Source organism: Pinus tabuliformis, chromosome 4_2, assembly GCF_031772625.1.
Source record: "Pinus tabuliformis cultivar Carrire ecotype Pingquan chromosome 4_2, CPIR1, whole genome shotgun sequence".
NCBI lineage: Eukaryota > Viridiplantae > Streptophyta > Pinopsida > Pinales > Pinaceae > Pinus > Pinus tabuliformis.
Genome location: NC_142304.1, coordinates 660300392 through 660316783, shown reverse-complemented (window position 1 = coordinate 660316783; position 16392 = coordinate 660300392). Strand labels below are relative to the sequence as shown.

The window sequence follows — 16392 nt, the reverse complement described above, 5'->3', positions numbered from 1 at the left end:
TGCCCACAGCTTCCTATGCCCCAGCAACTAAAGAACTTAGCCTCTAGGCTCTGCGCAATCCTGGGAGTGGCTGAATCACTCCACTAGCCAACTGCATCACTCCTACTTGGAAGAGCACGATGATGTGGCTCTTTGTGAGCCTCTTCTACCTCTCACTGCTTATGCGCTAGCCCCTTCTCTGGATTAAACTAATGATGCAGGCCCTCTGCATCACCCATTCTCTGCTGCTTTCTGCTTAGGAACAACGTCTGTCACTCGGGACAGTTGTTTCTACTGCAAATTCTCTGATTCAGCTTGTGCCTTCAGCTCTCCTGTGATCTGCAACGCTCTGATACCATGTTGAAATTTCTAAGTCTAACCCGTTAGAAATTTTCCTGCACTATCTGGTTTATTTCTCCTAATTGTTTAATCACTGAACAAGTTATTTAACCATATAAATACTGAAATAAACACAATGCAGTCTCAACCATTTATAGATCATCAACTGAAAGAAATAGACAAACACACAAGGGACACCATTATTTTTGGACAATCGTCCCCAGGAAAACCCAACTTGGGAAAACCGGAGCCACAGTTTTGAGGGTTTTATTATTAAGCAGATTTTCTTGAGTACAACTGCTCACCCGACAGAGAAATTTACCTGGCAGTAATACCTCTCTTCGGAAGCAGATATTCTGAAAGTCTGCTCCACGAAACTCTCTCCAACGCTTCTCTAAGGCTCTACGTCAGCCCTCCTGGCCTCTGTGTCAGCCCTCTGATGCTCTGCATAGCCTTTCTGGCCCTCTACGTCACCTCTACAGCCTCTGCGTCACTCACGCAGGCCCTCTGGCCATCTGCACAGTCACTTTGGCCTCTGCGTGGCTCCTGTTGGCTCTACTTCTGCCTCTCTGCCTCTGCACAAGTCTTTCGGCACTGTCTTTGCCTCTCTGCTATGCACTCACTGCCTCTCACTGCAACTCTGATCACTAGTTCGATTTCTCTTAGCAAACCCCGCTCTAGAAAATCACACTAACTGATCAATTTGGTGTATCTCCAACTAACCCTCAAGCCTCCTCTTATACTTTTTCTATTGAGACTTCAACAGTCGAGATTATATCTCTAATCAATGGCTAAAGATTACATTTGACTTGATCCATGTCATTTAGAACCTTCTAACCCAGTTTTATATTAATACCCATTAATATTTTTATTTTCCTAAGTTTAGACTTAGGAACCCATTAAAAATATTAATTATTTTAATATCTCCTTCACCGAGTAGAATTTCCTCAAACCATTTCTGGGTCTTGGAGATCTCATGTGCTATAGCCGCTCCACCGATTTTCATGGCTAGAGCACATCTGATGCTACCCCAAATCAACACTCCCTCTTAGTGAGGAATGTGCTCTAATAATGCTCCAACACTGAGCATCACCCTGATCATCTGGCACCGGTACCTGTGTTGATGCTTGGCCTTCCTGCCTAACATCCTCTGCACTGTTGCATCCTGTACTGCTGCCCATTGCTCTACCACTAACACTGCTACATTTGTACGGCAACTCCCTCTGCATCTGTGTTGTTGTTGGTCCTTTCTCCCAGTACTGCATCTGCACTGCATCCCTCTCTCCTCATGCTGCATCATGCTTCCTATAGCACTACCACTGCTACTGCTGCACTGCAACTCAGTTACTAAGACGATGGTAACTAATCTACCCAACGACTAACATCCTTGTCAGGCTAGAAACCCTGCTGATGCTGAAGCTCTCTCTGTCGCTATCTTGTGCTCCCTCTGCTACCTCTGCGCTGTTGCAACAACTTTGTGCCTCTCGCACTGCTGTAAACACCTTTGTGCCTTCCTGCACTGCTGCAACCTCCTTTGTGCCTCTCGCACTGCTGCAACCCTCTATGCGCTGCCAGGGACTACTGCACTCTAGAATTCTTTGTCGCTCCATCCACATCCGCTTCTACCGACATTTGCCATCCTGCTACTGTCACTTCAGGGCTCCCGTAGCCGAATATGATCCAAGAGTTTGGGTACCTCAAGGATCTTGCCCCTCATTTACTGTAGTCCTCCTAACTACAGCTCGATGTCTCCCCACCTCTTCTCTAGAGGTACATGAGCACTCATGGCACAATCATCATCATCCTCTACCTCCTTTTCCGCCTTAGCCGGCGTTGCCTTAGAGTCAAACGCCTCTCCCTTATTCTTCTTCCTAGGACACTAGGTTGCATAATGGCCCAGCTCCCCACAGTTGAAGCACTTAATCTTGGAGAGGTCCTTTTTCTTCCTCTTCCCTGTTGCCCCGCAGATGCCAAAGCCGCATCCTCTTCCTCCTCTTCCTTGACCCGGGCTCCTTTGCCACTACTTCCCGCCTTGGTCAGTCGTCTGATCTCTTCTTGGTGAAGAGCTGCCCATAATTCTTCCTAATATGGAAGATTCGCTCTGCCCAAAATGCTTTGGATGAATGTCTCCCATTCCTCGGAGACTACGTTCAGGGCGGTCCTCACCATCAACTCCTGATCCGGTGTGACCCCTATGGAAGTTAGTTGCTTCTGAATCTCCAGCAACCTACTGAGGAAGTGATCTATTTGCTCCCCCTTCTACATCTGATACAACCGCAGTTGATTCTCCAGTAGCATCTTCCTCTGCATAGAAGTGCCCTGATACAATGTCGTCAAGGTGTCCCACATATCCTTTGCCATATTCTTCTCGGCAATATGCTGAACTTCATGATCCTTGACCCCATCAAGGATTATGCACTTTGCCTTGCCCATCACATCCTCATACTTTTTGTTATCAGTTGGATCGACTGGGATAGCCACAGTTCTCAAGGAAAAGGCCTTGATGCAATGTCTATCTAGAACAGACAGGATCCTGGCCTTCCAGATGACAAATTTGGATGCCCCGTCCAGCCTGTCCTGATCCCTCAGTCCGTTCATGGTAATCTCTGCTCTTCTTTTCGACTCCTTTGAGTCTCTACTTCCCTCCTGGAAGTTCTCTTCTAGACTCCCTCTGAGTCTCGATTTCCCTCCTAGAAATCCTTCTACCAACAGTCGAATCGCACCTCTCCGATCTCCTTTGCTCCTGCAACACTGATCAGGATTTCTTGGCTAGAAATCCGCCTAGGTAGTGAATCCCTTCTACCTTGGTTCTATCCCGTTATGTACTGTTCTGCCTCAACGGCAACAACACCCCACCAGCTTCACACTCCACAATTTGCCCACAACTTCCTATGCCCCAGCAATTGAAGAACTGAGCCTCTAGGCTCTACGCAATCCCGGCAGTCGCTGAATCGCTCCACTAGCCAACTACGTCACTCCTACTTGGATGAGCAGGATGACGTGGCTCTTCGTGAGCCTCTTCTGCATCTCACTGCTTCTGCGCTAGCCCCTTCTCTAGATCAAACTGATGACGCAGGCCCACTACGTCACCCCTTCTCTGCTGCTTTCTGTTTAGGAACAACTTCTGTCACTCAGGACAGTTGTTTCTACTGCAAATTTTTCGATTCAACTGGTGCCTTCAGCTCTCCTGTGATCTGCAATGCTCTGATACCATGTTGAAATTTCTAAGTCTAACTCGTTAGAAATTCTCCTGCACTATCTGGTTTATTTCTCCTAATTGTTTAATCACTGAACAAGTTATTTAACCATATAAACACTAAAATAAACACAATGCAATCTCAACCATCTACAAATCATCAATTGAAAGAAATAGACAAACACACAAGGGACACCATTATTTTTGGACAATCGTCCCCAAAAAAACCCAACTGGGAAAACAGGTGCAGTAGTTCTGAGGGTTTTATTATTAAGCAGATTTTCTTGAGTACAACTGCGTGCCAAACTGGCTCACCCGACAGGGAAATCTATCTGGCAGCAATACCTCACTTCGGAAGCAAATATTCTGAAAGCCTGCTCCACGAAACTCTCTCCAATGCCTCTCTGAGGCTCTACGTCAGCCCTCCTGGCCTTTGCGTCAACCTGAAACCCTCTATGTCAGCCCTCTAATGCTCTGCGCAGCCTTTCTGGCCATCTACGTCATCTATGCAGCCTTTGCGTCACTCACGCAAGCCCTCTGGCCCTTTTCGCAGTCACTCTGGCCTCTGCGTGGCTCCTGCTGGCTCTGCTTCTGCCTCTCTGCCTTTGTGTTGGTCTCTCGACAATATCTTTGCCTCTTTGCTTTGTACTCACTGCCCCTCACTGCAACTCTGATCACTGGTTCAATTTCTCTTAGCAAACCCCGCTCTAGAAAATCGCACTAACTGATCAATCTGGTGTATCTCCAACTGACCCTCAAGCCTCCTCTTATACTTTTTCTATTGAAACTTTAACGGCCGAGATTATATCTCTAATCAACGGCAAAAGATTACATTTGGCTTGATCCATGTTATTTAGAACCTTTTAACCTAGTTTTATATTAATACCCATTAATATTTTTATTTTCCTAAGTTTAGACTTAGGAACCCATTAAAAATATTAATTATTTTAATATCTCCTTCACCGAGTAGAATTTCCTCAAACCATTTCTGAGTCTTGGAGATCTCATGTGCTTTAGCCTCTCCACCAATTTTCATCGCTAGAGGACATCCGATGGTACCCCAAATCAACACTCCCTCTTAGCGAGGAATGTGCTCTAGTAATGCTCCACCACTGAGCATCACCCTGATCATCTGGCACCGATACCTATGCTGATGCTTGGCCTTCCTGCCTAACATCCTCTGCACTACTGCATCTTGTACTGTTGCCCATGGCTCTAGCACTGCCATTGCTACATCTATACGGCAGCTCCCTCCGCATCCGTGCTACTGTTGGTCCTTTCTCCCAACAATGCATCTGCACTGCAGCCCTCTCTCCTCATGCTGCATCATGCTACCTACAACACTACCACTGCTACTGTTGCACTACAACTCAGTTACTAAGACAACAGTAATTGATCTACCCAACAACTAACATCCTTGTTAGGCTAGAAACCCTCCTGATGATGAAGCTCTCTCAGCCACTATCTTGTGCTCCCTCTGCTACCTCTGTGTTGCTGCAACAACTTTGTGCCCTCGTACTACTGCAAAAACCTCTATGCCTTCCTGCATTGCTGCAACCTCCTTTGTGCCTCTCACATTGTTGCAACCCTATCTGCGCTACCAGGGACTACTGCACTCTAGCACTCTCTGCCGCTCCATCCACATCTGCTTCTACTGACATTCGCCATCCTGCTACTGTCACTTCGAGGCTCCCATAGGCGGATATGATCCAAGAGTTTGGGTACCTCAAGGATCCTGCCCCTCATTTCCTATAGTCCTCTTGATTACAACTCGATGTCTCCCAACTCTTCTCTAGAGGTACATGGGCACTCATGGCACAATCGCCATCATCCTCTACCTCCTTTTCCATCTTAGCCGGCGCTGCCTTGGAGTCACACGCCTCTCCCTTATTCTTCTTCCTAGGACACTGGGTTGCATAATGGACCAGCTCCCCACAGTTGAAGCACTTAATCTTGGAGAGGTCCTTTTTCTTCCTCCTCCCTTGCTGCCCCACAATCCTGCATAAGATCCAATGTGTCACGTGTCGTCCAGCACACCAAGTCATTAAAGAAATCAAGTAAAAGATTTTATAAACCATGGATAACAAGTGAGCATTTCATAGTGGCTTGCCCTTTCATAGTGGGATTTGGCATGTGCTAATGTCTCCCAACTCCAAATTGGGTTAACCAGGCATCGTATTAGGTGGTTTCTACCTCTAAAGGGGGTGGTATGCCCATGGTACATCCTTCAAATGGTGGTGGCATGTGGCATAATGATGGAATGGAGTAGGGAATGAAAGGGGGCAACCTGGTCATATGTCATGGTACAAGGGTAGCTAATAAAAGGGAAGCCCACACTTGGGTAAATAATGTGTAGTACGGAGCAATCATGGTGCATGAGTTACCCCAACCTTGATTTTTCCACCCTTCTTCATATGCCTTTTGCCTTTTTATGATTTTCTTTAGTTAACTGTTCGGGCTCTAGGTAATGAGAGCATGATGTGTAAAGTATAGCAATGGATGCCCCCTTATACGGTTGTGTAGTTCGTCACCCACCAGGGGTTGGGACAATCATGGGTCCCTGAATGATAAAGGAGGTTCATCAGGGGCCATGTAGGGACCAAGGTGATGGCCATGGAATGTGATAGAGCTCGTGTCATAACTTTTGCCCACGTGCTAAATGCTTTTGTCCAAGCCATCTTTTGCATTTTGTGTCACAATTTCTTGTTGAATTTGGCCAGTTATGATTTTTCTTTTTCTTTTACCTGCATCAACCTTCGGGTATCATTCCAGGCCCGACCCATGATGTGGGGTAAGGAGAGGGGGTCGCTGACCCTATGTGGACCCAATGGAGGAATGTGGACCTAGGTGTGAGGAGAGTAATCGGGGGTGTAATGAGTGGAAGGGGAGTAATATATGTAAATCGAGGAGCCTGACCACGCAACCAAAATTATGGTTTCCCATGTAGTACCATCCCTAAAACCAATAGGTCAGTAAAAGAGATCCCACAGGACTAGGGTACAAGGTTAACATCCCTAAAGAGACCTAGGGGACAAGACCACAGATCTAGACCATTCTTTTAGCCAAATCCCCCCATTAATCGATGCCCAAAGTTTCCATGATAAATAAACTAGAATACTCAATTACCAAATAACAAGGCATACCTTTAAGTTTGGGAAGCCCACCTTCAAACATACAATCATGAAAAATGGGTAAGGAATCACATGGTTGGATCAGGTGGCAAAGAAATGGCACATCAAGCTAGTTGGTGGTTGTGAGGGGTTGTTGGCTGTCGACTGAGGACCATCGTCGAGAAAAACTTTCTCCTAGGGATATCACCCACAAAATGGTGTGTAACGTCTTGCTCCAACTAGGACATGATCTCTCATAAAAGTGGGCAAAGCTACTCGAACGGGAGGTCATGATAAGACTAGCAATCTCTTGGCTACCATAGACCTTTTACCTAAGTCACATGACACGAGGACACAAGACACGAAGGACACGTAAATACGAGTATTTGACACGAGACGCATTATGAACTATAAATTTATATGTGTTCAAACTTCATTGTTGACCAAAGCATTAATCGAGCTTTCCCTCCCTTTAGACCTCAAAGGTGTAGTGAGCAATGAGAACATGATGGGAAGCTGGGATTTTTATTTCAACACATGATCTATACGTGGTCACTCGTGTATAATTAAGTTAAGTTCTGTAAGCTATAACACAACTTACAAGAAATTTAAGTGCTCCAAACTCTCAACAAAGCATGCGAACACTCATCTCCTACATCTCCAGGTCCAGGTCGATGTGAAGTTGTGAGCATTGCGCTCGAATCTAAAGGAACTCCTCACTGTACAATAAATTGAATTCCAGCGATGAGCAAACTCAACTTCGGTGGCGAACAATGACAAAATAACCCAAAAAATAAATGTCACTTTTCATGGGACACGTGTCCTAAGAACCAAAAACATTAGGGCATGTTTTCGACACGTCCAAAACAAGTGTCTTGATTGGAGGACACGAAGAAAAACGTTTTCGACACATTTTGGGGCGGTTTTCGTGTCCAACACGTGAAATACGGGACATGAGACCCTGAGGGACGTGTCCTATGACTTAGCCTTTTACCTACACATATCAAAGACTAAACCCACGAGGCAGCATGTTTTTATGGTGTCTTATGATCACCCATGCTTAGCGTTAGGCCGTAAAATCAATAGAAAATTAAAAATATGCAAATTTTAATCTAAATGCAACTAATCTACCATGAGAAATATCATATGTCATTAGTTCTAATGCAAAAATCAGCATGCAATGCATCTTACCCTAACAAGCATATGGTACAAAACTATTACTAAATGTAATTAGAAAGTCAATGCAACCAACATATCATCAAATCAATATAAATATGACGGCCTATATGATTACTCGTGTAGAAAATGCCAAAGAGAATCTGAACAAAATCACATGGATGATAAGGCCGGTGGGGGGTAGGAAAACAGAATGTCCACACATGGATGATAACATGAGAAGAGGAAATAAAATGATGTAATCTATTCCATGAGATCCTCTCTTCTAGCCAAAATATAGAGATGTCAATGATTAGGCTCATAAACTTTTGATAGATGGCAACCTTGGGCATATTATTTCCCTTATGGTCCTTATCATTTGTCATATTTTATGGCCTCTATAGGATTATGATTAGTAGGCAAGGGAGACTAATGAGATGGAAAAACATAAGTAGGTTGCCCATGATAATCATACCGAAAAGAGGGGATTATAAATTGATCATGATCTTGAGGGTGTGTCAAAGGAGATAAAGTATAGTCAATGAGGGGTTCTTCCTTGACACCATACTGAAAAGGGAGAAAGGGTTCATGGTCACTCGAGATCATTTGAAAAGGGGCGAGGAAATCACTTGTGGAAGACTTGAAGTGATGAACAAAAGGATAAGGAAAAGGGGAGGGTGAAGTATTATATTCAACAGTTTTTTCCTCCTCAAAATCATCCTTTTCATGCAAGGGAAAATAATGACCCTTCTTCTCAAGGGTATCGATGGATATGTCATCATAAATAATTCCTGAGAGAAAGGGGAGACCACTCTCAACCTCATCTTCCTTGTCGATGTCACAAATGGAAGCACAATCAAATTGAGGACCAACAATATCCCATTTCTCCTTTTCAATATGGAATTAATCTCTAATATCATCTTCTAAGGGGAAAATGGGATCACCTTCCTCAAGGTTCTCAAAAGGAAAGTCATCAGGAGTAATATCCTCGAGAAAAGTAAGGTTAGTCTCAACTTCATCCTTCCCAACACGTGTTCTCAAAATCATCTTTTTCGTCATGTGGACCCGAGGAGGACTCGTCTTCTTGCTCATTACTTAGATTCCCAATGTCTTTATGATGGTCAATGAAGGCTTCCTCTTGCATGCTTAATGCGGGGCATACTTGAAAATGCCTAAGAAAGCCATCAATGAACTCCCCAATAGATGAGATGTTCTTAGGTTTGTGATTTTGCAACCAGGAGTTATGACCATAGAGAGAACTAAAGAATAACACCATAAGGACATCTTGGTGTACCACTTTCTCCTTTGAAGTATGTGCATTAAATCTTTCCACATGGTCAATTGCGAAACTTGGATCACCATCAAACACGGGTACCCCACATACCATCCTTCCTATAACATGATTGGGGTGCCAAGGGACACTAGCGATGTCCAAAGCGAGAAAATCATCAAAGAAAGACACCCTAATTCGAGTATACATGTAAATTTTGTAGGAGTTTGCAGGGTGATTTTAAAGATGCCTAGAAAAATGCTTGCTTCACCCTACAAGCATCGACCTTAAAGTTCAATGAAGAACTAGGGCTTCGTTCTTCCAATGGAGTCGTCAATAATGTTATGTCAATATGTCGTATGGGGAACAAAACACATGTTTCGTGTCCCCGACAATGGCACCAAAATGTTATCACTCAAACTACAGGGGACCTAAAGGGTAAATGCTAGACCAAGGGCAATACATGGAGGCTTAGCCCACTGTCACCTCAGCTAAGGCTCCCTTCTATTTACGGACTTGCACCGATGGGAGGACACCTGATATATTATGGAGTCACCGATGAAGGATAAGTCAACGAGATGATTGGGGGTGACCCAAATAATCCCTTTCTTGGACAACTGTTCAAAAATAACTAAGTCAAAATTCTTTTGTGTGTGCTAGAATTTCTTAGTTTCCAATATTTTATTTTCGGTAGTAGTTTTATGGTGAAAATTGCAGTTGTGATTTTATTCATTGGTTGTCATAGCAAATAAACTGCAAAATTTAATTTACAGTTAGGAGAATAATTTGCAGTTGTTGCAATAGATGAAATTTTCACATGGTATCAAAAGCATAAGTGATCAGCCGAAAGATTAGAAGCGAAAGGAAAGAATTTCCTGCTTAGGAGGAGCAGCAGGTCGAAATTCTTGAGGTATCGCAGTTCATTGCCAGGCAAGCCGAGTTGCTTGAGGAAGCTCAATTTTTTTAATGCAAGAGACAGAAAAAGTTCGGATTTCCCAGATCAATGATTCTAGCAGGCAGAGGGAGCAGTTGCAGCTCCTATTTTGTTGCAAACAGATTGTCATTGATGTCAATATGGCAATATTCGAGGAGCAAACAGAGCTATCGGAGGAGCCAAGAGGAGCAGACAGAGCCACCAGAGGAGCAAACAGAGCAAAGAGTAGACAGAGCCATTGGAGGAAGCAAACAAAGCCATTCGAGAGCATATCGGAGCGCAAACATATATATGCATGCATTTAACAGCTATCGGGAGCCATATATGCCACAAATAACACTATCGGGAGATACATCATATATATGGATGCATTTACACTGTAGGGAGAAATATATGCCACAAACTCATATATCAGAGGCCAAAACTCATAAAACTCATGTATATAGGGCCATATGCACTATTGGCGGCAAAAACATATATAGACAGGGCTATATACACTATCAGCGGCATAAAACCATACATATATGCATTTACACTATCGGAGGTGGAAGTGTTAATGCTATCGGGCCCATAGAACCCATATAACATCACAACTGTGTATTTACTTGTTTATCACCGAATGCCTTTTACACAAAGAAATCACGCTAAACACTTAGCGGATTCGGGAAAGTAGACTTGAAATTTTGTGCACGGGAATATTGATTCCTATCAGGTCCGACACATATTATCGCATCGCTATAAGCGAGTGGCCTACATTAACGTCGAGCCCTAAACCTTTGCAATTTGCGATTGCCTACGTATATCGCATCGGCACTTGGGGAGTGGAAGTCATAAAGTGTTAAGCGGCCAATTGCAATAGCCGATAGTGATTAGCAATATCGCATCGGACCTCCACCAAGGGCAAGCACTAATTGCGATTGCAAGACCGGACCCGATGCAACATTATAGATGGGCTTAATATAATATCGCGTCCAGTGGAGGATCGGTCGTCGGCCATCGGCGATGCCATGGTCTCGAGGTATAAAGGACCCCCGGAAGTCTTGAGCGCCAATTGCGATTATACTACGGACCCGATACAGTATAGATGCGGGTGTATTGATTCTTGAAGTCCGCCCTTTAGCCTTTTTTGCTTGTTTTTGCTCCTATTTCCTGTGTAATTGAATATTTGGCTTGCACGGCGTTTGGAGGCAAAAATACACTAAGGGATGCTCTCGATCGTTCAGGAGGCCTGAACGATAGCTCAGAGGGCTAGAATCAAGTCGATTGTGATTGCGATAGGACGTGGCATGTCTGTTAAACGAAACAGTCTCGGTGGATGCATGTTATCATTGAAAAGAAACGGGCTTATGTTACAATTTTTAACACACAGCGATCGAAAAGCCAGGAAGCTTAATAGAAAGCCAATGCAGAGGAAGCCACAACAACCAAGGAGGGAAGCCGAAAGATCAAGTGAGTCAGAGGAAACGACAGTGACCAAGGAGGAAGCCAAAGAGATGGTGGAAAGCGGAAACGAAGAGTCAGAGGCATCTGAAATACATAAAAACATAAAAACAAGATGAGATGGAGATTGATGCATGTATAATCAGTGAGAGAGGAAGTCGAAGAACTGGCAAGAGGCAGGAGAGGCCAGAGAAGCAAGAGAACAGGAGAAAAGCAGAAGCTCAACAGGCTTGGGAGCAGAGAACTGCAGCAGAACAATTTATATTAGGTTTGGGTTGGAGCCCAAGAGGTTGGAGCCTCAGAACTGAACAGGATTGAAATCCTTGGGAGTTGGTGCTCCTAAGTGCAGAACTATTGCAAGACAGAGTTGGTGCTCTGGAGGTTGGAGCCTCACTGAAGTCCAAGTTGGAGCTTGGCAACTAATTGCAACCAGTTATATATATATTGTATTTATTTCATTGCACTGTTTTGTGTTAATAAAAGCATTAATTCCAGCTATCTATTTCTGTGTTCCATATATGTGTGTGTGTGTGTGTGTGTGTGTGTGTGTGTGCTTTTGGTAACAACAAGAACAACAAAAAAAGAAATATTGATTCACCCCCCTCTCAGTATTTCCAACATATTTTTTGTTGAGCAGATCCCTGGTTGGACGCAGAGGGTTTTGCTACAGGTTGCAGAGGCAGATTCAGTGTTGGGAGGGGAAGAGGAATAGCACACAATATGGCCATTGATCGATTTGATATTCAGGGAGCTTCAGAGTTATCTTCTAGATTGGAGGATGAATTTGCTTGCTTATCAAGCTCAGCTTCACAGGGTGTCTGGTATATAGACAGTGGAGCGTTAGCTCATATGTCAGGGATTAGAGAATATTTCTTTAGCTACAAGGAGGAGCAGATGAACTTCCAGATCACGATGGGAAACAGAACAAAGTGTGCTCTAGTAGGGAGAGGTACCATTGATTTTCAAATGGAATCAAGAGCAAGCACCAACACTACAGATGTACTGCATGTGCCAGGATTAGATATGAACCTGATTTATGTATCCCAGCTACAGGATAAAGGATACGACATTCACATCGTAAGGAAGAGAGTGTTTATTAAACACTCAAGATGGAAGAAGGTAAGACAGATTGGAGTCTGAAGCAACAGATTGTACAGGTTGCAACTCGACTCTCCAATGGCACTGATAGGCAGTGACAATAGTGGTGGGAAGGATCTGAATGAGTTATGGCATAGGAGAATGGGACTTCTACACCATGGAGCACTCAAGATGCTCAAGAAAACAGTTACAGGGGTTCCAAAACTTGGAACGGAACATGATGATGTGTGCAGAGGATGCGTACTTGGGAAGTATGCTAAGGTAGCATTCCCAAGAAGTGACAGCAGAGCGAAAGGCGTGTTAGGACTCATACATTCAAATATTTGTGGCCCAATGTCCACTAGAGCTCTCAATGGTGTCGAATACTTCGTCACTTTTACTGATGACCATTCCATGAAAACTTGGATCTACTTCTTGAAGACCAAAAATGAGGTCTTCGGTCACTTTAAAGAGTTTAAGGCTCTCGTGCAAAATGCGACTGGGAAGAAGATCAAGGTGCTTCGCTTAGATAATGGAGGAGAATATATTGATAAGGACTTCACAGATTTTTGTGCGAAGGAAGGCATCATAAGAGAATGGACAGCTCTGTATAATCCATAACAGAATGGGGTAGCGGAGCTTAAAAACAGAACCATAGTTGGGGTTGCAAAGGCTATGCTATATGATCACGATTTGTCCAGGTTTCTATGGGCAGAGGCATGTAACACGACAGTGTATATCCAAAACAGGACTCCTCATAGAGCTTTGGGGAAGAAAATGCCAAAAGGGGTCTGTTGACCGCTACTGGTCAACTACCCATGCAGTACACCCCCTTTTCTTGGCAGAAAGGGGTAGCACCTGATCGACATGTCCGTGCCATCCCGCAGTCATCAACAACTTGATCGACTTATGTTGTAAACCCAGTCTGCATGTATGAATTGTAAATAATCTTAGCAGATCTGAGTCATGTATGTAAATTGCCTAGGTGGACCTAACTTTCTAATGATAATCAACGTCCTGGAAGGTTTTTCGTCTCACCGATCTACGATCAGCAGAGTTTTCCTTCAACCTGACCCCAAAGCCGGGATGCATTTTGTTATTAGAACTTTAGGAGAATCCTAGTGTGTTAATCTGCTAGATTATAGTTGTGTCGCAGAACTGGGTGGTTTATGAGGGTCTATGTTAAAGTGGGTTTGTCCCTTAAGTTGTAAGTTGTAAAAGTCATGATGTAATGTGTCTTGAGGGTTGAAAAATGTTTTAGTCCCCTCATGAGTCCTAAGTCCTAGGTCCTAGGTGATGTTTCCAAAGGCTTAGTTCGATGATCCATTTAAGAAAAATAATAAAATAGATAAAAATTAAAAAATTAAAAATTAAAAAATGAAATAAATAAAAAAAATTTATAAAATAAAGCAAAAACCCTAAATAATAAAATAATAATATTTTTTGTGAATGCATGCAAAATACCATTTTTTAATAAATCGACGGATGAGATTAAGAGATGTCTTGATCCTCATCGACGGTCGAGATCATTTCGACATGGATCATTCGAACTAGCCGTTGGGATCATTTCCTTTAAATAGGGTGCTAGGGGTCATTTGAGATCATTAGATCTGTGAGTCTTGTACTGAAAAATCTCTCTTGTAATCTGGTTTCTGGTTAATAAAAGAAGACTTTGGGGTCCAAATCTTGCTGGTGTTACTCTCTGGAAGTGCTGTGAGATGTTTAATTTTCTGCATATTTCATTTTTCAGCCATTAATAATAGCTTGTTTTTAGAGTATTGTGAGCACAGGTATCTTGTTCACTTGCCAGGGTTTGAGTGTTGTTAGGGTTTCTGAAGTAATGGCAGGTATCTCCATTACTTTCTGAGATCTAGCGGCATTCTTGCTCTCTTTACTGATGGTTGCTTGAGCTGTGCAGAAAAAACCTTTATTGGAGAATATTTGTGGGCATTTGGGGAAGTTCTAGGCCGAACCAGCCGACTCCCACAGGCTCTTCTTTGCAGAGCCCAGCTGATTTTGGCCCTGGGTTAATCATTTAAAGTTTATTTCTTGTTTTGCATGAGAGATTTTATTTCTGTTCACAGCAGAATTCAAGTTTTCTGATATTTCGAAAACGTCACTACAATTATTGTTAAATCTGGCTATCCTAGAGCTGTAAATTTTGTGATTCTAGGTTAATTTTGAAGGGTTCTTCTTAAAATTTTGCATATTATCTATCAGGCTTTGTTTTTTTTTTCTCTCTTGCAGAGACAAGGTTGGGAGTGTTAGCGCTTGAGATTTCACCCTAGGCTGAGGAAGGTAAACCTTCAAGGCAACATCAAACCATTTCACCTCGTAGCTAGCCCTACGGGGTATGAGAAGGCTCTCTCCGGTCAAACTCGGTAGATCTTTCAATAGGATGAGCTGACCCAATTAGGAACACTGATATTAGGCTAGTAAACTGATTTGAAGGTTGATTTGGGGGTTTTTAATTAAATAACGGGGTTTTTCTGGGCTGCATGGGCAAAATCACAGCTTGAAACAGAGAAATGTAATGAACAACACAGGTTATCGACTGAGGCAAGGTAGGCAAGCAATGTAGCATCAAATCTAGGTTTTAAATGGGATGGCAAGACTGGTGAGGAGCTAAGGAGGGCAAATAATACTTTGAATCCTCCTTAAACAGAAGAAAACATTGAATTGAACAAACTTATAGGCAGAGCATATAATACTATGAATTCTACCTAAACACTTCATTTGCTCAATTAGAAATGATCATGAGGTGAAATGGAACACAACAGATTACATATGAATCACAAGAAACACTTATGCTAAATTAACATACCACAGGAATCTCAGAAGAGTTGTGAAATTTCATTAAAAATCTCTGTCATAGACTGTACAATGAAGCTCAGTTTCTCCTCCAGCTCTCAGCACTCAGAAAACTCTCCTCTAACTCTCTACTCACAAATGAATTTTTAATACAATCAATCCCAATGCTGCCCAAAAACAAGGGCGTTGTTTTAACTAGCGCTACAAAAATTAACAAAAAAGCATTACATCCATTCCACAAATAGAACAGTGTTCCCCTAAATCTGCTGATGATTTGGCTTATTAGGAGACAAAATTTGGAGCAAAAATCTCATGAAATCAGGATTAAGGATCGAAATAGACAAATTCGTTTCTCTTGAAATCCTATGGCTAATAAACCGGAGCGCTGATCCTATTGAATAAAGTCTGGAAACAGGCATCGAATCCTATTCTGCTGTTCTGGCACCGTTTGAATAGCGGTCACAAAGCGTTCATTGCCTGTTGATTTCTTCTCTAATGATTTTCTTTTAATACATTAAATAAGTCTCTGTTGTAAAAGAAAACAAATCAACCCAAAAACTCCTGCGCTGTCTCACCTGAATTACATAAATAGAACATGTAATAACTTTCCCCTCCAAAATCTCTAACCAAAAAGCCTAACAATTGGAGCGCAGACTCTTATGCATCTGGTAACAGGTGTCTTCAGGTGACTTTGAAGTGAAGAGCAGTTGTCAAAGACGTGCGCTATATTTTTCCTTAGTTGACAACGGATTAAAACTTATGCGATCAATGCCAGCAAGCTCTGTTTCAGCAAAAGATGCCTCCAATACGAATGCAACCACCAGGTTTACAAGAAGCAACACCGTTATTACATAAAAAACTGATGAAGTACAGCAGTGCCCATGACGTTCCAATAATTTGCACATATCGATGCACCCTTTGTCGATACCACTGGGACTTCAATCCAATTTATTGACATCATTACATGCTTTGTTACAATCTAGTGCAACAGAGGAAAGTTCATTTTTCCCAGCATAAGCATCATCTGCCAGTTTAGGCCCAAAACGGGATAGACAGGTTCTTTGGAAAATTCGATCCTTCG

At 42.9% G+C, this 16392-nt stretch overlaps 1 protein-coding gene across 1 annotated transcript in view; it reads right to left on the bottom strand.

Annotated features, from left to right (window-relative positions):
- The window catches only part of LOC149171135 (uncharacterized), a 207739-nt gene that overhangs the window by 10243 nt on the left and 181104 nt on the right, over positions 1 to 16392 (bottom strand). The window lies entirely within an intron of this gene.